This window comes from Lissotriton helveticus, chromosome 1_1 (genome assembly GCF_964261635.1).
Source record: "Lissotriton helveticus chromosome 1_1, aLisHel1.1, whole genome shotgun sequence".
Classification (NCBI taxonomy): Eukaryota; Metazoa; Chordata; class Amphibia; order Caudata; family Salamandridae; genus Lissotriton; species Lissotriton helveticus.
In genome coordinates this window covers 314,169,833-314,194,003 of record NC_136057.1, presented here as the reverse complement: position 1 = coordinate 314,194,003, position 24,171 = coordinate 314,169,833, and positions in this window count along the sequence as shown.

Sequence of the window (24,171 nt, the reverse complement as noted above, 5' to 3'; positions counted from 1 at the left end):
TGTTGTGTGTTCTGCTGGATTGAGGCTTTCCTAAGATTCGCTGGGATACTGTGTGGGAAGTGTGCTTGGTGCCTTTCAGAGCAGAGATTGTTGTTGCCAGAGAAATGTGTGGAATGTACAGCTCTGTCTCGGAGTGAAAATACAGGTGCCTGGCCAGCTTCAGTCTTGACCTTAACACATACCAGTACGGTCAGCTTAGTTTTTTGTAACAGAAGAAAGGGGGCTAGGTTTCTAGAACCTTCGCCTTACATTAAGTAAAAGGTATTAAAGCCGTAGAATGTTGACATGCAGCTTAGGAGCTCATTTGTGGGGCCAACGTGTCGTCACAAAAGAACAGAACTTGAGTCCCCGTTGTGAGTCCATGCCTGGCTGCTCAACGGGCTCCTACAGCTTGAGTTGGCAAGGATGTTGAGTGATCGACCGATAGGGTGATTTACTTCTGACTAGTGCCATTGTGATGCATGGCTGTTCGGAGTGCACATCCAAAGTAATCATTTGATGTATTTAGTGTATATATCTTCTGTTTTCTTGCAGGATGTCCATTATTATCTGCTTGTGAATTTTATTATTATTATTCATGCATTTAACAGTTGCATTTACCAAGGGTGTTATTATTGCATGTGTGTATATATATATATATATATATATATATATATACATATATATATATTACCTACTGGCGGTCGCCAGTAGGTATATATAGTTAGAATTTTCAAAAATCCCATAGAGAAAAAATCCTATGTCTAATAACTTTGGCGTTTGTGGACGGAATTGGCTGAAATTTTCAGGAAAATGGAACATTTTGTTTCTGAGCAGCCCTTGAAAATTTGGGGGGTGTTCGTCAAGGGGGGGGCTGAGAAAAAAGGGGGTCCCAAAACGTGTTTTTAACATTGAGTTTTCCATAGGGCGGTTGGCCTCACTTTTAGCCCGAACGGCTGAATGGATTTGCATGAAACTTGGCAAAATTGTAGGGACTGGTAGCCCGATGTGCCTTTTGTAGGTCTCAATATATGTGCTACAGTGGATTTTGAGAAATTAACGTTTAAAAAAAGATATATATCTGTAACAGCGGACCGGGCAGCACTCCAGGACGCGTACTTTTTCGCGCAACGGAGCTTTGTGAAGCGAAGCTGATTGGTTCTCCGGCGTCTGTCAACATTCCAAACAGTCCGTAGCGGCCGCCATCTTGTCTCTCGGTAGGATCGAGAGACAAGAGGAGGCCAAAGCGAAGGGGCAAATGACCATAAGGGGGAATAGTAGATCCTCGCTGACCCCGTAGGTTTGATGTGGAGGTTTTAAAAGTGCCCCGCGGGGCAAAAAAAAATAATAATAATAATCGAACGGCTGAATGGATTTGCACGAAACTTGGCAAAATTGTAGGGACTGGTAGCCCGATGTGCCTTTGCTAGGTCTCAATATATGTGCTTCAGTGGATTTTGAGAAATTAACGTTCAAAAAAAGATATATATCTGTAAGCGCACCGCTTCGCGTACTTTTCGCGTTACGGAGCTTTGCGAAGCGAAGCTGATTGGCTCTCCGGTGTCTGTAAACATTCCAAACAGTACGTAGCGGCCGCCATCTTGTCTCTCGGTAGGATCGAGAGACAAGAGGAGGCCAAAGCGAAGGGGCAAATGACCATAAGGGGGCATAGTAGATCCTCGCTGACCTCCTAAGTTTGATGTGGAGGTTTTAAAAGGGCCCCGCGGGGCAAAAAAAATAATAATAATAATAATCGAACGGCTGAATGGATTTGCACGAAACTTGGTAAAATATTAGGGACTGGTAGCCCGATGTGCCTTTGCTAGGTCTCAATATATGTGCTTCAGTGCATTTTGAGAAATTAACGTTCAAAAACAAGATATATATCTGTAACAGCGCTCCGCTTCGCGGAGATAAAATTATATCTGTATTACCTAGCTGTTGCTAACACCAGTTAGCGACGGCTAGTAGGAGATAGCGACCATCTTGGGCCCCACTTTGCATGTGAGTGATGTTTATCACTAATGACATGCAAAGTGGGCATGCCAAGATGTTAGCGACTGGAAACAGTCGCTAACATCGCTATCTCCTATTATCAACTTTTGGAAATATTCGAGATAAGCGCGAATATCTCCAAAAAGTAACAGCTGCCCTGAGCAGTTCTTAGCCATGTTATCCAATGGGAGGGGGATAACATGGCTAAGAGCATTAGCTCGGTAATGCATGAATATCGCGGAGTTTTCAGCGATATTAATGCATTGCGGTCGTTTTTTATCGTATTTGCGATAAACCTTGATAATAGCAAGGTTTATCTGCGATAATTTCTGACGGTAAAAAAATCTTTGCAATGCATCGTTAGGGATAAATATCGTTTAACTTTGGTAATATGCCCCAACGTCTGTTAACGTTCGATTCGAAGGAAATCAGGAAGTGTTGAAAAACATTGTCTGCGCCATCTTGTCTTTTTTCAAATGCCACACTTTTGTCGTGCACGGCAGCCATTTTAGATGCCTTGACCAGACCCACTCTGTGCACGCTGTCGATCCTTAGCATGGCTCCCCACCCTCGCAAGCATCTCACCCAGGCAGTGGTCACCCCCGCTGTCTGTGTTATGCATGGGTAATAAACCTCCCCCCATCTGCGCTGCTCTTCCCTGAGAATCACACCCTGTGCCCGCCCGACACCTCCCTTTCGCCCTATTCACTACCGCACCCTCTGACACTCCTTTCCCTCTGTGTCCGATTGTCCAGGCCGGACCTAGGCTATCAGCTAGCCCTGCAGATGTAGTTTATGGCCACAGCTGTAAAGAATCACCCCTCTTCAAAGGAGTTATAGTAGATCAAGGTCCACACTCGATGAGATCCGTCACAGCAGAAGCGTTGCTATTATCTGAAAACCATCCTGTATTGTGATTGGGGAGGGGACCGAGCGTGAAGCGGAAGATTCCAGGGATGACTCTTTGTACATCAAAGTTTTTACAATTATGTGTCACATTAAAAATATATAGCACTCCGACAAAGTAGTAAGATTATAAAACTTTAATAATTTATAAATATATACAAGAAAACAAAAATAGTAATAACATATAAACATTTTTAGGGAAAAACAACGAAGTAGCGGTCGGCTGTGCGAATAGTCCCAACGCAGCACAACGTCCAGATTTCCGGCGTGGGGCGTCGCGGGGGGTGGGTCATCAGTAGCAAACTGTTGTGCGAATAGTTCCAAGGCAGCAGAACGCGCCGAAATCTAGATGACACGAAAGTGATGTCTAGTAAGTTGCCACCCAGCAAATAACGGCGTGGGGCGTCGCGGGGGGTGGGTCATCAGTAGCAAACTGTTGTGCGAATAGTTCCAAGGCAGCAGAACGATGGCACCAAGGTGATGTCCAGTAAGTTGCTGCACTGGTTTTGGTATCCTACAATGCTGCTCCGAATAACGGCGTGGGGCGCCCCGGGGGAGGCGGCGTGAACGGGCCTCTCCAGGTGGAGTCTCATCTGTTGTAGTGGGGCGCCCCTTACCGTTTCAGTTGCCATTCCGTCCGTTTTTGGTCCACTGTGTCAAAAGCCGCAATTCAGCTGAGTTGCGCCCACTCTTGCGGTGCAGCGATAGGCGGCTGTCACAGGACTCTCAAAATGGCGGCAGGCTCTTTCCTTTTTGGGCCTGGTGCACTGAAATGGCCCTGGGACACCTTGGAAATCGGACGCTTGTCTGCTAGGTCTTGGACCCCATTCTCGAAAGCGTCCCCTCCGCCTTGAGAATTCATCAAAAGTTTTGGGGGCCCCGACTCCTGCAGGCTTCTGGTGGGGAGCGGCTGCCATGATTGCTCGCGGAATGACCACGACGGAGCTACGAGATGGTGGTGCTCTCATGCTGACGCCAGTTTAGTCTGAAACATCCAGAAACAAGGTGGGGCTTTCATCGTTTGGGGAAAAAAAAAAGTTTTCATCCAATGAAAAGTGTTGTTTTTAGGTCATATGATCAAGCCTTCCATCATTAGGAAACCAAAAGTAAAATGAACCAATAAAAAGTTTTATAAACAAGTCACATGACCTGTTATGCGGCATAGGGTATAAAATGCGGAGAAAATACGTTGGCACGTCAGGCGGCGTCAGTAGCGGACCGATGTGCGAATAGGCCGAAGGCAATACAACGCGTCAAGATCCGGATGGCACCGAGGTGGTGTCCAGCAAGTTGCAGCACTGGTGTGGCCATCCTACAATGCTGAAAGTCGGCGTGGGGCGCCCCGTTGGCCTGTGAGTTTGCGTCAGTAGCGGACCGATGTGCGAATAGGCCGAAGGCAGCACAACGCGCCAAGATCCGGATGGCACCGAGGTGGTGTCTAGTAAGTTGCCGCACTGGTGTGGCCATCCTACAATGTTGAAAGTCGGCGTGGGGCGCCCCGTTGGCCTGTGAGATGGCGTCAGTAGCGGACCGATGTGCGAATGGGGCCAAAGGCAGCGCAACAATATTTTCTGACTGACACCACAAGGCGCTGAGATGCCAAGATCCGGATGGCACCGAGGTGGTGTCTAGCAAGTTGTGGCACTGGTGTGGCCATCCTACAATGGTAAAAGTCGGCGTGGGGCGCCCTGTTGGCCTGTGAGATGGTGTCAGTAGCGGACTGATGTGCGAATGGGGCCAAAGGCAGCGCAACAATATTTTCTACAATATTTTCGGAGTAGAAGACACCACAAGGCGCTGAGATGCCAAGATCCGGATGGCACCGAGGTGATGTCTAAGTTGCGGACTGATGTGCGAATGGGGCCAAAGGCAGCGTAACAATATTTTTTGTATGGAAGATACCACTAGGCGTTGAGATGCCAAGATTCGGATGGCACCGAGGTGATGTCTAGCAAGTTGCTGTACTGGTGTGGTCATCCTACAATGCTGAAACTCGGCGTGGGTCGCCCCATTAGCCTGTGAGATGGCGTCAGTAGCGGACCGATGTGCGAATAGGCCGAAGGCAGCACAACGCGCCAAGGTCCGGATGTCACCGTGGTGGTTTCATAGTTGAGAGGCACTTCATCTGCAGTGGGGCGCCGAGATCCGGATGGCACCGAGGTGATGTCTAGCAAGTTGCTGTACTGGTGTGGTCATTCTACAATGCTGAAAGTCGGCGTGGGGCGCCCCATTAGCCTGTGAGATGGCGTCAGTAGCGGACTGATGTGCGAATGGGGCCAAAGGCAGCGCAACAATATTTTCTGAAGAGAAGACACCAAAAGGTGCTGACATTCCAAGATCCGGATGGCACCGAGGTGGTGTCTAGCAAGCTATGCAGTTGAGTTGTGTGCGCACTTGCGGAGAATAGGTCGAAGGCAGCATAACAATGTTTTCTGAATAGAAGACACCACAAGGCGTTGAGATTCGGTTACCACCGAGGTGATGTCTAGCAAGTTGCCGCACTGGTGTGGCCATCCTACAATACTGCTCCGAATAACGGCGTGGGGTGCCCGAAGGGGGGGGGAGCCGGCGTGAATGGGCCTTCCTAGGTGGAGGCTCGTCTGCTGTAGTGGGGCGCCCCTTTACCGTTTCAGTTGCCATTCAGCTGAGTTTTGGCTGCTCTTGATGCTACAGCGACAGGCGGCTGCAAGAGGACTCTCAAAATGGCGGCCTGTTCTTTGGATTTGGGCCTGGTCCACTAAAATGGCCCTGGGACACCTTAGAACTCGGACGCTCGATTTTTTTTTCCTTTCCTGTACATGCAAAAAAAGGTAAATGCCCGGTACGTTACACGCTTCATCTGCCACGATGAACTCTCCAGAGGAACCGAAAAAAAATATAGTTGTGGTAACTATAACATGCATCGTCATATGGAGAGGTGGCACCAATTAATTATAGTGCTGCATAAAAGAGAGATTTGGAGGAGAACCCCTGACCTGCTAGTACATTCATCAAAGAAGTGGCACTGAGAGCTTCAGAGGCAAGGGAAACGGTCCCAAATATTTAGAAGAACTTTGGAAAGATTAAAATGACATGTTTAGATTGTGGCAAATTAATTTCATGTGGACAGATGAGTGTTACTCTAATAAATACAGCATATGAACATCATCATAGTCGATGGTTGGTAGAGACATTTTGACTATATCCTGGACCTGCCCGTCCTCGCCCAAAATGGCGCCGGAATAAATGGGACTCGTAACTCCTTGTTGTGTACTGGTTGCAGAACCTTGAAATCACGAGATATGTATGCAGTTTTGAAGCACATGGCGGGCGGGGACGAGAATTGATTGAATATTTCGACATCCCTATTGATATTAAGTTCTGATGTGTTATTGATTACTGTACTGTTGAAAGTTCGAATTAACGTCACCCATGGTACTTGCCCGCAAATGTATATCTAGATAATTTTATTGTAACTGGCCCTGTCGTATTTTAATTATAAAATGTACGTCCACCGATTCCGTAACTGTTAGACACCTTAGTTCTTGCAACCTAATGGCCCGCCCGTTACGTTCCTCTACAGTGTAAATGTCTATTCATCATATACGATTACAGTTTGCTCTGTGGCAGGCCCACGTGGTTATAGGCAAGTATTTGTATAATGAAATTTTCACAATAAAGGTTTTTAAAAGAAAACATGGTAGTAGTATATACATTGGTAAAGTTTTTAATAATAGTGACTGTTTTAGAATCATTAAAAGGCAAGTGAAATAAAGCAGACCAATTACATGAAGGGTAAAAGGTATAATACGAAGGAACGCAGTAAAGATAAATGGTCAAGGGCTGTTGTGTTTTCTATTCCTGCAACATAAAGTGATCGATAAGAATCTCATATTCAGGCGTATCGGCGACTAAGACAGCAGGTCGACCCTCTTTTGCTCAACGGCTCCGTCATGGGACGAAGAAACGCTCTTTTTCTCGAAAAAAGAATATATTTTACTTGCAGGACAGTTGTAAAATTTCCGGGAAAGTACATTAGCCTGGAACATTATAACATATATTTAAGAAAAAATGATGTTCGGAAGTAATGAAAAGCGTAATTTTTAGGTCATATGACCAAGCCTTTCATCATTACAATAAGAAAAGTAAAATGAACCAATGAAAAGTTTTATTAACAAGTCACATGACTTGTTATGCTTACGTTATGCGCTGCGCGCCCCGGATGACTTCCGGATGCGCTAACGCGGCGCGTCATATGACGCTTTACGCGACAACGCAGGTACAGAATATAGTCAAAATGTCTCCACCAACCAGCGGTCGGAACACAACCCCTTTCAGCAGGCTAAATAGTTCTGTTAAATGACAACAGAAGGGACAGGCAACAAGAACCATCAGTCAAAGAGGGGAGGGCTAGTTCTTCTCTACCGGGTTACATTGGGGCGCTACCGGAACTGATCGAATTGGTAGTCTACAGTGTTTCTGGATGTTTCAGACTGAAGCTGGGGTTAGCATGAGAGCAGCACCATTTTGTAGCTCCGTCGTGGTCATTCCGCAACCAATCATGGCAGCCGTTCTTTATCGTTATTTTGGGCGGGGTGGGTGGCGGAGCCGAGCTGTTTTGCAGCCATCATTGTGTGGAGTTCAGTTCATCTCACTAGTTTTGTATTTGTCATGAGGGGTTGTTCCTAATGTTTCTATTTTAGCAAGGTCAAAAAGAGATCCCATTAGTGGCCTACTGATTTTGCTCGATTCCTTTTCTTTTTTTTTTACACGATTTTTCGTTATCTGCAAAGACTAAACAGAGTATTGCGACTCTGTGTTTGTTTGTAAATAGAGAATGAACCAAAGAGAACTAATTCTAAAACAGTAAATACTTGGATAACAATCAATCAAATGGAGAGAGAAGCAGGCACGACGGATTACAACGGGGGCAAAGGCCTGCGTTAACTACCTTTCACTATCTGCAAAGAGAGAGTACTCCTAATAGAAATGAGGGGGTGGGGGGCACCATTCAAAGCAGATCAGTGTGCATAAACGCGAAAATGTTTTCACTTACCACGTACTTGACATTCGACAGCTTATGATATTTTCTATTAAAAAACCATTGAAATTCACTGAAAAAACCATAGGTTATAGACCATATATAGTTAGGAATTAGCATTTACAAAACCTTGAAAATTCACTGAAAAAACCATAGGTTATAGACCATATATAGTTAGGAATTAGCATTTAAAAAACCTTATTTTACTCACACAAAACCATTGAAATTCCATATATAGTTAGTTGCACTAACTATATATCGCGCACCCGCAATCCACTGCTGATCATGTCACATATTACATCATTCATGACATGGTCAGTGACATCACTGATGACATCTCAAATGACATCATTCTTGTGCTAATACGATAAACCTCTTCAGACTCTAATATAACCTTAGATACACTCAGTGTATACAGACACTCACACACTGCCACTCATCCATGGAGTTACTCACACACCCAGTCAGTCATGCAAAGAAACAATCTCACCTCCATTTCTTCAACTATACAGTTAAACACACCTTACTTATTGAAACATATACTAACACATATTTACTCTCTTATACAATCCCTGATACAAGTTCACAATGATCGATACAACCACTCACTCATTCAGTGGCTCTCATGCACAGTTATTTATATATGCCAACTCTCACATGTACTGTGTTTTACATATGTACTTACTATGACATGTAGCATTGAGATATCCATTCACTCATGCACACAGTCAACTGCCTATGTAGCTGTTTCCACATGCACTCTTGAACTCATACACCTAGTGAATAAACTGCTCACACATCTATGCATAGAGTCACACACCTTCCAGCCACCCCCACACAAACTCAATCTCCCATATAAATACTTGGGCAACCAATTAATAACACATATAGCCTCTCGTATAGCTAATGATCAACACATGCAGCAGTTTACAGAACAACAGACATAATGATGCACAAATTAAGACAGTTTAGTCACTAACCCATGCATTCAGTGAGACACATTTAATCACTCACTCATACAGTCAGTCACGCACCTACTAAATCCTTCATCCAGACACTTATATATCCACTCATTCTTCAATATGTAAGACATATTTTAACTTTACAGAAACATACAGTCACTGGATGTTGTCATCAGTGATGTCATCAGTGATGTCATTTGAGATGTCATCAGTGATGTCATCAGTGATGTCACTGACCATGTCATGAATGATGTAATATGTGACATGATCAGCAGTGGATTGCGGGTGCGCGATATATAGTTAGTGCAACTAACTATATATGGAATTTCAATGGTTTTGTGTGAGTAAAATAAAGTTTTTTAAATGCTAATTCCTAACTATATATGGTCTATAACCTATGGTTTTTTCAGTGAATATATATATATATATATATATATATATATATATATATAAACAGTTCACATCCTTTGAGAAACCGGGACCCTCGGACTGCGGTGCACACCAGGGTCAAGGGCACCCTGTATGTATTACGTTTCACCACACGCTAACAAGCGTGAAAATGCACTCGAAATCCAGTAAATGTTCACCATCCAATTATACCATCCAACAAAGTTCGTGGGTATATATTCATTTATTCCAGCATGGAACACAGTTCATGGAACTAAACCCCCAACGCGTTTCAGCGACAACTCGCCTTGGTCACGGGTGACCCCACCACCACCAAGACCAACTTCCACAACTGCATGAACATCGCCCACTGAATGAAGACCACTGTCTGAAGTTCAACACTGATAAGACCGGGGGGCGTGGCTTGCTGCAGTCGAGAATGGCCGCAGCTTGACCGAGCTCCCTCCTTCCCGCTGATAATCCTGCCCAATCCTGTGTCGTCCAGACTGCACAAAAGGCGCAGCTGTAAATGCGATCCCATCCCGACCCCCCCCCCGGTGAAATTCAGACCCTTAGAAGACAGTGGGAGGCTCGGTGTCATCCCTGCTGACGAGCGCCCGGAACCCCAATGGTGACTCAATGGCATTGAGAGGAATTCCTGTAGGCTCCGTCACATGATGGAGGCCGGACCCGGAAAGGTGCTGAGGTCCGCTAAGAGGTCCCAGTTATGGGGGACAAGTGAGCAGCGCCAAAGATTGTGCCGGTGGAGAAGACCGCGAGGCGTGGACTGAGGAGTGCAGCACTCGTATGGGAGGTGAGGCTACCTGAGGACCCGGCTTCGGGGCCTGAGGCTTTGGACGTACTGCTGCGGTCTTCGCAACCGGATGTGCTTATTGCGGGGCCCCATCCCACGGGAGCTGGGTCGGAAGTAAGAGCCGTTTGTGAGGACTGCTTGCCTCTGCTACAGCTGGCCTGATCTGATGGTTCGTGGAGGGAGGAACCTGGTGTTGCCTGCAGATCGCTGCCCGACCCGAAAATTGAGGCCCCGGCTTGTAGCCTTCCCGTGAGCGGGGCTGAGGATACCTGCTGACAGACAGGTGCTGATGGCGGTGACCTTGGGGCGCTAGTGCTGAGAAGGGGGCCTGGACGCTCTCTGCAATGTTCTACTACCTGGAGGTGAGGGGAAGGCTGAGGATGTATGGAAGAAGGCACAGTGGACCGAATGTCTCTGCGGCCTATCACCCATGAGGGAGTACCATCTGAGGGAATGCTGCGGAAGCCAGGGCGAGCTGAGTGAGACTGCGGCGGTGCGTGGTTGCACCCTGAGACTGTGGAGGGGTGCCGTGGAGGACCGGTGGAGATGAAACTGTGGGAGGACTGAGCGGTCATCGCTTGTATGGTGTGATGCTGGGGCCTGCATAGTGAACACTTCTCCCAGATCTGGCGATAGGTGGAGGCAGCGTGAGGAGCCCTGAATTACTCAAAAGTGGGCCCTGCAGACTTTGTATCCCTTTAAGGGCCTGGTGCGGGGGACTGCTGCTGATTCTCCTGGTGGTGCTACAATGGCGTAAAGGGTGTGGCAACTTACGCCGGAACAGCAGAGGTATGACATATTGTCCCTCGTTTGAGCCAGGGCTGGATTGAGGCTGCGGTAGCTGAGGTTTGGAGCTGAGTGGGAACTATTCTGACCCACATGGGACTGGGGTGATTGCGTGGCCTGAGCGGTGTGTGATGAATCCTTACACAGGAATGTTGGCATATGACCAAACCATACTGATAGACGCTGCTGCTCGTGGAGGACTACGAGAGAGTCGGCTCCAGAGGGTAACAACACGCTGGTGGTTATTCCTACAGACGCCATAACATTGTCAGTGTGGCAGTGCCCTGAACCCTCAATTTGGAGATTGTCTGTTGGAGTGGAGCCATGGCGACGGGAGGGAGGGGTCCTAAGGCAAACGCTCAAAAGCAGCTTGCTAAATTTGCGTGGTCCAAGACCGGGGAAAGGGGAGACTCCCCGCAGTCAGAAAAGGATGGTGGGGCAGCCGCCGCCAAGCAGACTTTCTAAAAATGGAGGAAAAGGTTAAGGAGCTCAAGACAGTCACTCGTGCCCTACAATCGGATACATCGGAACTCCAAACACAAATGCTTAAATTGCAGAGAAAGCAGGAGAGGATGTCACAACAACTCGGTGACTACGAAGGTCGTGCCCGCCTTAATAACATTTGCATTTGGGGGTCCCGGACAGAACGGAAGGGACAGCGGCAGACCTGTATGTGGAAGAGCTTATCACGAAGCATCTCAAACCTAAGACGTCCAGCTATTTTTCTATTGAGAGGGCCCACAGGGTACCAGGGGGTAGACCAAAACCGGGAGCGCCCCGAGACCCCTTATTGCTAGGGTTTTCAACTACTGGGACAGAGACTCCATTCTGCATACTGCACATTCCACTCCATCCCTGAAGATAGATAACTATGAGGTGGCTTTCTTCCCAGACTTCACGGCCAAAGTTCAGGCTCAACGTCGCAGTTTTTAGGCGGTGAAGAAGGAACTACGAGATCGGGATGTGAAATACGCCATGCTCTACCCAGCGAGGCTGAGGGCGGAGTTGGATGGCAAGTCTTGGTTCTTTGACACCCTGGAGGCCGTGGATGGAGGGCTGGAGTACCGTGGGAGGCCAGCGACGAGACAGAGCAGATAGGCATGGTCGGCATGGAGGACTCCGGCAGGAAGTGGCTACCAACGGATCGGCAGCAGAAGATGGCCAACGGCAGAAGGAGGACTGACTGACGGAGGCGGCATGGAGGAACTGCTCATGCCCAATTGAAAGCGCAAGTGGGGGAAGGGGGGAGGGATGGACATACCTATCGTGAAGGGACCTCCTATTATGAGGGGACTTGTTGCATCACAGTAGACTGATGGGGTTTCATTGCTGTGACCTGAATGGGAGTAGGTATTATTTGCACGTGGATGGCTATATTTTGAGTTCATTATGATGTGTACATGCGGGGAGGGGGGCTGGATCACCCCGTGCATTTTCAGCATTTCAGTGGGGGAGAGAGGCACTCTGCCAAGTTAGGATGTGGGTAGTTTTGAATCCACGGGCAGGGGGGCAGGGAGGGGGGGTGGGAGGATGGGGTTGGGTGGTGAGGGGGAGAGGGTTGCAGTTAAAATGTTTGTATGTGCAGTTGGGTGTCTTACTACTAGACAGGATGCTTATATTTCTCTCGCTGACCTCTCTGATCTGCTTAATTGTTGCTCCTTTCATGATTTGGGATGGGGAGGATAGAGATAGGACTCTTTCTGTGTTGACGTGGAATGTCAATGGGATTGGGGACAAGATTAAGAGGGGGATAGTACAACAGTATTTAAAACTACACTCTCCTGATGTGGTACTGCTACAGGATACACACTTGGTGGGTCATAAGACGAAGGCCCTCACTAGGTGGGGATACAAACTCTTGGTTCATGCGGATTATGCCCCCGGTTTGAGGGGAACGGCAATCCTGGTAAAGAGCTTAGTGCCCCTTGTGGTTCATAGAGTGTGGGTGGATTCAGCAGGGAGGTTTGCGGGTGTGGAGGCCCAAAGGGACGGTAGAGACCTTAATATACTCTCTGTCTACCTGCCGCCTGCTCTGGGTAAACAGGCTCTGGAAGACCTAGGTGGGACGCTGACAGGACTAACGGAGGGCACACTGATAATGGGAGGTGACTACAATATGACGCTAGATAACATAATTGACCGCCAGGCATCGAGATCAAAGGCAAAATCCAATACCCTAATTTTACAGTGGCTATGGGACTGGCAGATCTGGGTCAGTCGCTTCAACCCACGGCCAAACTGTTTACTTTTTTCTCTAACTTGCACCACAGCTTATCACAAATAGACTATTTCCTCACACATTTGTCGGCGGTAGGGAACTTTGTTAATTCCCGGGTTCTACCTAGAGGCATATCGGACCACTCCCCGGTCTGGGTAGAGTACTCACACTGGGAAAAGCAGGCACACACCACCATCATTCTCGATCCATGGCTGCTACACATACCAGACATCAGAGAGAAACTTCGCACACAAACTGAGAATTATTTTGCTGAGAATATGGGCTTGGTTATGTCCGCTCAGACAATATGGGAAGCATATAAGGTGGTTTTGAAGGGACAGGCCTTATCTTTGAAGATGCGATACATTGCCAAAAAACGTTAACTTGTGGGGCAGACGGAAGCAGACCTTCTCAAGCTTGAGTGGAAGCACATACAGAATCCCTCGCTTGATACCACTCATAGGCTTCAGTTAAAGCAGGATGAATTTCGGATAAAGACCAGAGAACACATGCTAGCTAAGTATCGCACTACCCAGCATAGAATCTATGAAATGGGCGATAGAGCGGGCAGGACATTGGCTTGGTTGGAGAGGTTAGAACAGGGGTCGAGATGGGTACTTAGGCTGATAAAGTCGGAGGGGGGCTTTGTGACACATCTGCGGGAAATAGCAGAGGTATTTGCCACTCATTTAGAGCAGGATTATTCCCCCTCTACTCTATATACGGCGGAGGACTCATGTCAGCTCCTCCGGGATAGTGACATCCCGACCCTCTCAGAGGTAGATAGGGAGTCCCTAGAGGGCGATCTTACAGGTGAGGAAATTGGAAAGGCTATAGGACAGATTAAATCAGGAAAGGCGATGGGACCTAACGGTATCCCAGTTGAATTCATAAAAGCTACGGCATCTCGGACGATAGTGCATTTGAAGGCCATGTGTGAGGAGAGTCTGGAAGTGGGGCGGTTACCAGTGGATCAGAGGCTGGCCACGATAGTGGTGATTCACAAGCCGAGTAAACCAGCGGTTGGCTCCTACCGGCCTATTTTGCTGATCAACATTGAGGTAAAAGTCCTGGCAAAAGTTCTCGCCAACCGACTGATGGAGGTTATCACTGCACTGGTCCACCCAGATCAGGCTGGGTTCATGCCCGGTAGAAATACGACCCTCAACCTGAGGTGCTTGCATAATGTGATGGCCCGAAGACAGTACATTGAGGAAGACGCCGCGTTGTTGTCTCTTGATGCCTCTATGGCCTTTGATTCCATAGAATGGCAATATATGTTTGAAGTCTTGGAAAAGGTGGGTCTAGGTCCCAAATTTATAGCATGGGTTCGGCTGCTGTACACGGATATTATGGGTCAAGTGTGGGTAAATGGATATACATCCAGGACATTTAAATTGCAGAGGGGCACCAGACATGGATGCCCTCTGTCCCCGTTGATATTTGCTCTTCTGTTGGATCCTCTTGCGACATGGATACGCCGAGATGTTATGGTACGTGGGATGAGATGGGCAGCTGACGTAGAGGCCCGCTTATCTTTATATGCGGATGAAATATTGCCATAATTGGCTTCCCCATATAAATCAATAGCGGTGGTGCTCGATATCTTTACAAACTTCGGCAAATACTCCGGATATGCGATTAATTGGCATAAGTATGTGTTATATATGTTGTGTGGGCAGATCCTCAGGCTTCCGGCGGGCTGCCCAATAGTTGTGGCAAAAGACAGATTTCTATATTTAGGGGTTTATGTTACACCGAATTCCAATCTGTTCTACAGCTCCAATTTGGCCCCTCCATTGGCCAGACTCCGGGTGGAAATGAAACATTGGCGGTCCCTTCCGCTCTCATTGATTGGCCGGGCGGCGCTTTTTAAGATGCTGGCCCTGCCTCACTTCTTGTATATTCTTCAAAATTGCCCTTAAAACGTACCGGATTCCTACTTCAAAATGGTGGATGGGGAGGAATGTGCTCTACTGTGGGATGGGAGGGCCCCAAGTGTGGCCCTAAAGAAACTAACTAAGAGTTGGTATGATGGAGGCATTACGCTCCCCGACCTGCAACTCTACTATTGGGCAGCACAGCTAGTGACTGTGAATGGCTGGATATATTGGCCTCTGGAGGACACCGCGTATGCACTTGACCGTTACCAAACTGACCGGTCCGGATATTTGGGGGCACTGTATACTAATGACAAGAAAAATAGGGGGCGATTCTATGGGCCTACCCTACACACATTGGAGGTATGGCAGGCAGTGAATTCTCTCCTGGGATGGGCGGGCATTCTGACTATGGTGACTCCACTATGGTATACACACAAATTAGGTATGCTGTGTCACCAGCCCGGATTTGCCAAGTGGAACCTAATAGGTATCTCGGTAGTAAAATATCTGGTTAAAAAGGGGTATGTACTTTCATTTGAGGAACTCCAGAAACAATACCAACTAGCTCCAGGAGAAACGTATAGATACCTGCAAATTCGCCATGCCCTTAAGGCGGCCTTCCCGTCCCTTACGGACATACCAGAATCTTCCCCGCTCGAAGACAGGTTGCTGGATGGGCCATTGAACTCAAAAGCCATTTCTCTCACATATTGGAAATTATGCATTAACCTGCCAGATGCTTTCCCAAAGCTCAGAGAGAGGTGGCAGGACGATTTAGGAATGCTTAGCGATGAGGAGTGGCAAGAAGACCTGATGTTCCCTCGGGGGGCTGCCTTCACGCAAAAATTTAGATTGATCCAACTTTGGATACTGCACCGCTCGTATATGACGGGCCAGAGTCAGGTGAAAATTGGTTGCAGATCGGATGATCTTTGTCTGAGGGGATGTGGCCAACAGGCTACGTTTTATCACACTTTGTGGAGCTGCCCGGGTTTACGTGTCCTGTGGGAGGGGGCCTCAGAACACATGCATAGGGCCTTACATAAAGAAATTGTCCTGACACCACGACTGGGTTTGTTGAATATATGGGAGGCGACTGATTTGACGGAGGTGGAACAACAGTTTACGATGCTTAGCTATACGCTGGTTAAACGGGACATAGCGAAGGGATGGGGTGCAGCAACTATACCAAGTGTTCATATGTGGGCGAAGGAGCTGGACAGATGCATCCTGGTAGAAACGGAGGTCTTCATAGAAAGGGGGTGCCCCGAAAAATAGGACCGGAAATGGTCAAACTGGAATAAATATTGGGGTGTTATTGTGGTGTCCCCAACGGTGGAATTAGAAATGCGCAGAAATACAGAAAGTGTTGAAACTATGTAATATATGACTGCTATGTGACACTGGCCAGAGCTGAAATTATGTATATGCTGTAAAGTGTTGGCCTCTTCTGCACTTGATTTGATGTTCCTAATAAACACATTTAAACAAAAAAACACTGATAAGACCGAAGTGCTGATCTTTGGCAGCCACACCTCTCCTTGGAATTACGCTGGGTGGCCCGCCGAACTCGGACCCACTGCCACACTGACAGACCATGCCCTTAACTGTTGTTATCTGTTTATTTGCTTTCACCGTGATGTTGTATGCTGACGACATCCAGGTTGTCCTTTCCCTGGCACCGAACTTCATTAAAACAGCAGTGAACTTGTCTCCCTGTTTGGAACAAGTAAACAAATGCATGGCAGCATGCTGCCTTAAATTGAATGTAGATAAGATGGAGATAAGACAGAGATGATGGTAGTCTGGAACAATCCATCCCTCTGGAACATCTTACCTGGCCCTCCTGCCTGGGTGACTGCCTTTTCCCAACATCGGAAGTAAAGAGGCTGGGAGTTTTCCTGGATAAAGATCTCACAATGGCCTCCCGGGTTAAGAAAGTGGCAGGGACATGCTTCGGTCTATTAATAGCCCTAAGGAAGATGCTCAAATGGCGCCCTGCAGAAACCCAGAGAACAGTGGTTTAGGGCCTCATACTTTAACATTTAGATTATTGTAATTCACTCTGCGTAGACCGATCACCCAAAATTCTGCAGCCCGTGCTCTGTTGTGCCTTCCAAATCAAAGTCTGCATGCCCAGCTACGGCCAGCCTCCACTGGCTACCGGTAAGGAAAATAATTGAATTAAAAGTGCTCTGCATTGCACACATGGTAAAACATACTGACGGGCCACATATCCTGAGTTCTCTTATTGTTCCGTATAAAAATGCACAGGATCTGAGGTCAAACAGCTGTTTTCTTTTGACTACTCTCAGAGTTAGGATGTCCAGAAGTGGAGGACGGTCCTTTGCCTATTTGGTATCCAAACTGTGAAACTCTCTCCACATCCACCTAAGAGCCATGGCAACCTGACCAGCTATAGAAAGCAACTAACAACTAATTTGTTTATACAATCAGATCACTATCCCTGTTACAATTTCTGTCAGCGCTGGGAAGCCCATGTTGGTTAGCCTTGTTCTCTACAGGAAAACAGTAACCTAACATAACAACCTCCCATCATACTGCACATCAAGCTCACCATGAAGTGATAGATCAACACAGTCTACCCTGTATGCTTCAACACTCTCCCCACGCTCCAAAGGATCTTCAAATGGCTCCCCTTCGGCACTAGAAAAACTGCCACTCAAGCCCTAGTAACCAGCCAGCTGGACTATGGAAACGCACTGTATGCAGGAACCAGCACTAAACTCATGAAGAGACTACAAACAATACAGAACATGGCTGCAAGACTCATCCTCAACCCACCCAAATGGACCCACATCACCCCACATGTTAGGAACCTCCACTTGCTCCTCATCCTGAAAGATGGCTATTCAAGATATTGACACACGTCTACAAAGCCCTCCTTGACCTTCGACCAGCGTATCTCACCCACAGCCTGAACTTCCATCAACCATCCAAAGACCCTCACATATACAATGCACATCCACCGAAGTCACCGCCAATGTCATTCCTTCTCCCACCTTGTTGCCAAATCCTGGAACGGCCTTACCCTCCACCTCCGGACATCAGCCTCACTGGCGGATTTAAGGAAGAGACTTAAGACCTGTCTGTTCAACAGAATCTGCAACCTAGTGCCTGGATACCCTCATGAGGGACTAGTAGCACTATATAAATATTGATTGATTGAGATATCCCATCATGAAGGACACGCTTACCTGCAAATATGGTGTTACCCAAGAAAAGTATACTCAAATGTTTAGGGACAGCCAGACGTTGTCCCGACAGTCCTGTTTTGAATGTGGCTTCTCACGAATAAGCCACAGCCAATCACTGCACTCCCACCGGGGAGGGAAATATATCATTACACCTTTAAATAATATACACTTTTAAGCATGTCTTACCACCCCTGGCATAGCAAGACTGCAACACAAAACAAACAGCACCTTTTGAAAAGTTGTTTTATTTAACAAAATGCAAAGACTATCACTTTTAGAATAAGGCTTGGGGTTTATTACATAATAATCTCTAAACAAAGGCTGTCTCAGATGCCAAATGCATTAGATTCAAATATATGTAGCAAACTTATAATCTAAAGGCATGAATTCATAATTATACTGATTAATAAACAAGCAATAACTGATATAAGATAAGATACACTGGACGTCCTGCAAGAGATCAGAAAGATATATATACAGAGTAGAGGATCACTCTGGATGTGCACCTCCCACACCACAAAGAAAACACCTCAAACGATCACAGCCACTGTCTCACATCACAATGGCAATAATCACAAAACTCAATACATCACCTGATGCATACATTGCCCACTTCTGGCCGGGGAAAGTCTTCACACAGCCGGGGATCAGAGCTCAGCAATCAGGGTTCAATCCGAGATAGACACGTCTGCCCTCACTCGGAATCCTAACTCCCAAACTTCCACTTCCACCAGACCAGTGGAGGCTCCCCCTTTTAATACAAGTGGAAACGTTGGTCAAAGCTTCTAGCAAGCCTCGCCTCCTTTTCCCATCAGATTCCATACCACTCCGTGCCAAAGACACAGCATCGGTTGATCAGGCCTTTGCTATGACTTCGAGAAGGAGCCTGTACATTCCTCTGATAAGAACCGGTTTCTACTAGCATCCAGAGTGCAGAAAACAAGTGAAAGCAAAATATACCTTCTCACCTAGAAAGGCTCAGAAGATGGAGCCCGCTCAGAAAATGGAGTCACTTAAGCATAGCCCACTAATGCAAGATGGCATAAGATTATGCCAAAGCCAATAGATAAGCCCTGCCATTAAGCAAGATAAAGTCAGAAAACAGAATGGTCAAAGCCAATAGTAAGAACTCATAATTCTCACCAATGACACATTCCTACACAACTGCACGCCTTCAAATGCACATCCCGCACGCTCTGCTCTTGGCAAGACTGTTCCACTCAGTAACAGCTCCCACTGAAAGACAGCAAGATTACAGAACAGTAGAGAAGCAGGCAAATGCAAGACCATCCTACATTAAGGAACACACTAAAATCAATTAAAATGATGATAGTTTGAGGTCATGATAGGGTGCAAGACTACAAAAGTGGCTCTTTCACCACATTCCACCCCATAACCTTTGACTATCACCATTCACATATATCAAAAATTGAATCACTTAACTAAAGACTTAAAAACTGCATTTCTCAACTAAAAACACACCATTGATTGAAAAACTCAATAAAACCACAAAAGAATATGTCAAAGCAAGTCTCAACTGAAAGACACAATTATGGGCCAGATGTAGGTAATTTTAATTTACCACCTCTTAAATACCGAATCATACCGAATCGGTATTTAAGAGGTGGTAAAATAGAGGGGGGGGAGATGTAGGTATTTCAGATTCGGTACATACAGAATCGTTAAGATTCGGTATTTACCGATTCTGTAAATACCGATTCGGTATTGCCCATTGATTCCTATGGGCCTTGCAGCCCATAGGAATCAATGGGCAATACCGATTCTGTAATTACGGAATCGGTAAATACCGATTTTAGCAAGGGTGCAGGGGGTGTCACTTTGACACCCTCTGGCACCCCAAAAATAGGCATGTGCGCCATGTGGCACACAGACATGCCCTAAAGGCATGTCTGTGTGTAACATGGCACAGGTGTGCATGCACACCTGGATTCGGTATTTTACCGCCCAATTGGATTGGGTGGTAAAATACAGAATCTTAAAGCCCTGTGGCACTCTGACATGTGCCAGCTACATCTTTATTTACAGAATCGGTATTTTACCGAGTCTGTATTTACCGATTCGGTAATTTTACCGAATCGGTAAATACAGAATCGGTAAAATACCGATTCTGTAAATGCATGCCCTACATCTCAAAATCCAATTACCGTTCGGTAACGGCCAAATTCGGCCGTTACCGACCGGTAATTGGCCACCTACATCTGGCCCTATGTCATTTCTCAATTGAAAGCAAACCATCTAAAACTACATGTCATAATTAAAAGAAGACTGCATTTCCCAAATACATGTAAAAGCAATAACTCCAGTGCTAAACTGAAAAGCGCAAAAATACATATCTGGATACCTGTTGAATGAATCAATCTTTTGAACTCCTACTGCTTAGACAGCCAAACTAATATGAATTGCCCGCTGAAAAATTAAAGCATCATCAACAGGTGTCTCTCTGTTCAGTCTCTAGCCCAGAAAATATCTGCTCAAATTGCAGCACAACATCTCAGTTGTTCACCTTCTTTTAGGTTCAAACTAACAGTTCATCTGTGTGAAAGACACACAGCTCTTCAATTTTGTTTCCCTCACAGGTCAATAAAACAACTTCAATTGCAGCACATCCTGCTTCTCACTATTCACGTAAAAACCAACAGGCTGTCTGTGTGAAAGGCATAGAGCCTTCTCACTAGTCCCGTCATCTCCATCTCCAACACATCAGTTCAGTTTGCTTGGCATAGAAAGTCCACATCCGGTCCATTCAGCAAAGGCGGACCCCATGCGCTCCGGTCAGCCACAGGACTTCAGCTTCCACTGTCCGGTGATCACTCCAGGCTTAGAGGGGGAGGGAAGGGAAGGGGTGGAAATCCCACTCATACGGGGACCGGGCGTCACACGCACACCAAGGCGCTGCAGTATGATGATCTGAAAAAAGAAAAAAGCATCACTCTTCTTGCAAAAAACATTTTTCATCACTGTCTGCATAGCTCTCCTCTAGCGCTGGGGAATTGTCTGAGAATTCTACCCACACTTTAATCTCTGAATTCTTGGTATGGGAATGAAACTCTCTTTTTCTCTGCACAGCAAGAAGGGCTGGGGCAGTATCCTTCCTGACTCTTTCTCCACTCACTGCTGGATACGTGCTCCCTTTATCTATTGGCAGAAATCCAAGACACTTCATCGGCTCCGGTAATTTTCCTTTCCTCAACCGGCATTTCACTTTCTTTGGGACTTGTCTGGCTTGTGTATACTGGCACATGAGAATCACAATTTTGATTAAATCTATGGGAAATCCCTTCATTTTCGGCCCACCTGCTTGTATGATCTTTATCTCCTAGGTGCTCATATTTAGGTATGCACACCAAATCTGAATCATGTCTCCAAGACTGTAGCCTTGTCATCTGTAAGGAATTTAAAGGTTCAGTCATGCTCCGTCAGCACACTCTGGGGAATCTTATTTTCTCAATCTCTACCCCTGGACTTTTCATGAGGACCTGAGAAATCACATTGTATTACATTGTAATACTCTCTGTCCAGTATCTGTCAATGTGCAATAACACAAAAGTATCTGTAACACACAAAAAAATATTTTCCCTTTCCCTATTCCTTACAAAAACTATAAAGAACACATTTCTTTTGAACTGGCACAGAAAATACACTCACATTTCTAAATTGACATTTTAAAACCATTCTACACAAACTGCTTGTGCAGAGTTAAAACATTGCTGCATTCATTTCCTAAGATAACATTCCTCCCTGTAAAACAAAATTCATTATTCACCATCATGTTTAATTTATACCTACGAACAGCGATGTTAACTCAAATAAAAAACTCGTCTGTTCATTTTCCTCAAGTTCTCTAAACTCACATTTTTTCACATCTGACTCATCCTAGCTCGTCGAAAGAAATGGCTTGAGTACATGTGTAAATCTCTGTTAAAAAAAAAACGAACTTGTTTTCAAATTGCTTTAAAAACACATCTCTTCAACTAATGTTCAAATCTGTTTCAAGGATGGCAAAAGGACACCTGATAACTCCTATTCTCTGTACCTTTTTCCTACTTCATTTTTTCAAACTATAAGAAGCTGCTCTCTGTGTGCTGTCTCTCAACCCCCCTTAAGCGCTGCACCTCCTTCTTAAGATTTCTGCGGCCTATTGCCAAAAATAACAAGCAGAGCCTTTGTTCTGGTCCCACCTTCCTTATTTCCTCCAAGGCGGAAGTGCCATGCATGCCTGCCAACTTTCGTCTGCTCCTATCTGCTCTGCAATTCTCCTCATGGGGGCGGAAGGAAACTTAATCCTTTGCAAGCGGCTAGGGTGACCAGACATCCCCGTTTTCCCAGGACGGTCCCCGTTTTTGGAGAAGTGTCCCCGTGTCCCGACACTTTTCTCCCAGCGACTCAAATGTCCCTGTTTTCAAACAGTGTCCCAGTTAAACACAGAAATGTCCCTGTTTTTCATTGTTCCGGTTGAGCATGCACGCGCATGCTCTCTTTGCACTGGTGTTTGCTAGCCTGTGAAGTTTTATTGATTTTTGGCAAATCTATGCTATAGTCCTTAAAACTGTAAATGTAATAAGAGGTACTAATGCTGCTGTGTTATGGAGGGGTGCCAATAAAAGGCCTCAGATTTGTTGTCTGTAATGCTTCGTCTCGGTCTGTGGAGGGAGCTGTCATTGTAGTCCTTTTTCTATGTCTATGAGAGCTGTCAAATAATCTTACTTTTATGTCGATCGTTACTGCAAACCGTAGTCCTACTTCTACGTCTATGACCTGTCCCCGTTTTTTGTTTTGAGAATCTGGTCACCCTATGCAAGCCTCCCAAACATCTATGTCAAGGAAGCTGTCTCTGTCTGCTGGGGCGAGGAGCTGGGATGACCCCTCCTGTAGGAATTCCTCCTCAGTCTTCACAGAAAGCCTGACCTCTTCTCAGCTCTGCTGGATGATCTCACTGCAAGCCTCCCAAACATCTAACTCAAAGATGCAAGCACTTCACCATCACTGACTGTGTATTTCATTTCTCCTCCTGCACCAGACTTTTACGTGCCATCCACTCCCAGGACACATTTCATGTCTGAGATGGAAAACAGCCTCACGTTTTTTTCTCAACCCTTTCACCTCTAATCAGAATGAAACAGAATTCACAAGCTAAACATTTTATTCAACACTACTACACTAGTGTCTACCTTTCGTCTGTTCTTATCTCAAAGCTATAAACTGCCCCCTGTCAGACCATGAGTCTGTATTTCACTTGTAATAGTGCACATTTAAAATGCGTGTCTGTGCAGCATAAATTCACACCTCATGTTGAATCACTTCCTATGTTCAAATAATAAACATTCTAGTACTTCTAATCAGACCAGATTTTTACATTTGTTACATTTTACAAATTAAGAACAACCAGGACAACGAGAAACTCTTTCCAGGCATTTTCAGAAAAGGACCAAATTCATTAATTTGCCTGGGAAAGCAATTGCAAATGCTCCTTTTATTTTATCATGTTCTCAAAGAAACCAAACAATTTCAAGCGCTTTTTCCAAAGACTTCAAACAAATAACATCCACATTTCAAGGTTCCAGTCAATTCCAAACTTTAAACGCACTGTTGTCCTCTTAACCCTTCCTCTGCTTTTCCTTTACTTATTTTGCATGATACAAACCATATCCTTTTCTACCACAGTCTGGTAAGTTTCCCACTTATCTTTGCAATAATTTATTCTGACAGGCTAACATTGCAGAGGTATTTTTGGCTCCACAAACCATGTCTCTCATGTCTCAAATTCACACTGCAACTGAACATGTTTTGTATACATTTCTTACTAAACACTTGAAAGGGATCCAGCCCTTTCTGCCTAACGTAACAAAATATTTATAAGCACTTTTTACAAAATACACTTAAACACACACTCCAATTCTTACTCAACCCAGCACAATTGGTTCACTCACAGGCTAGCACACCACATGGGCTACCTCCCATCCAAATATATACATATATCAATTG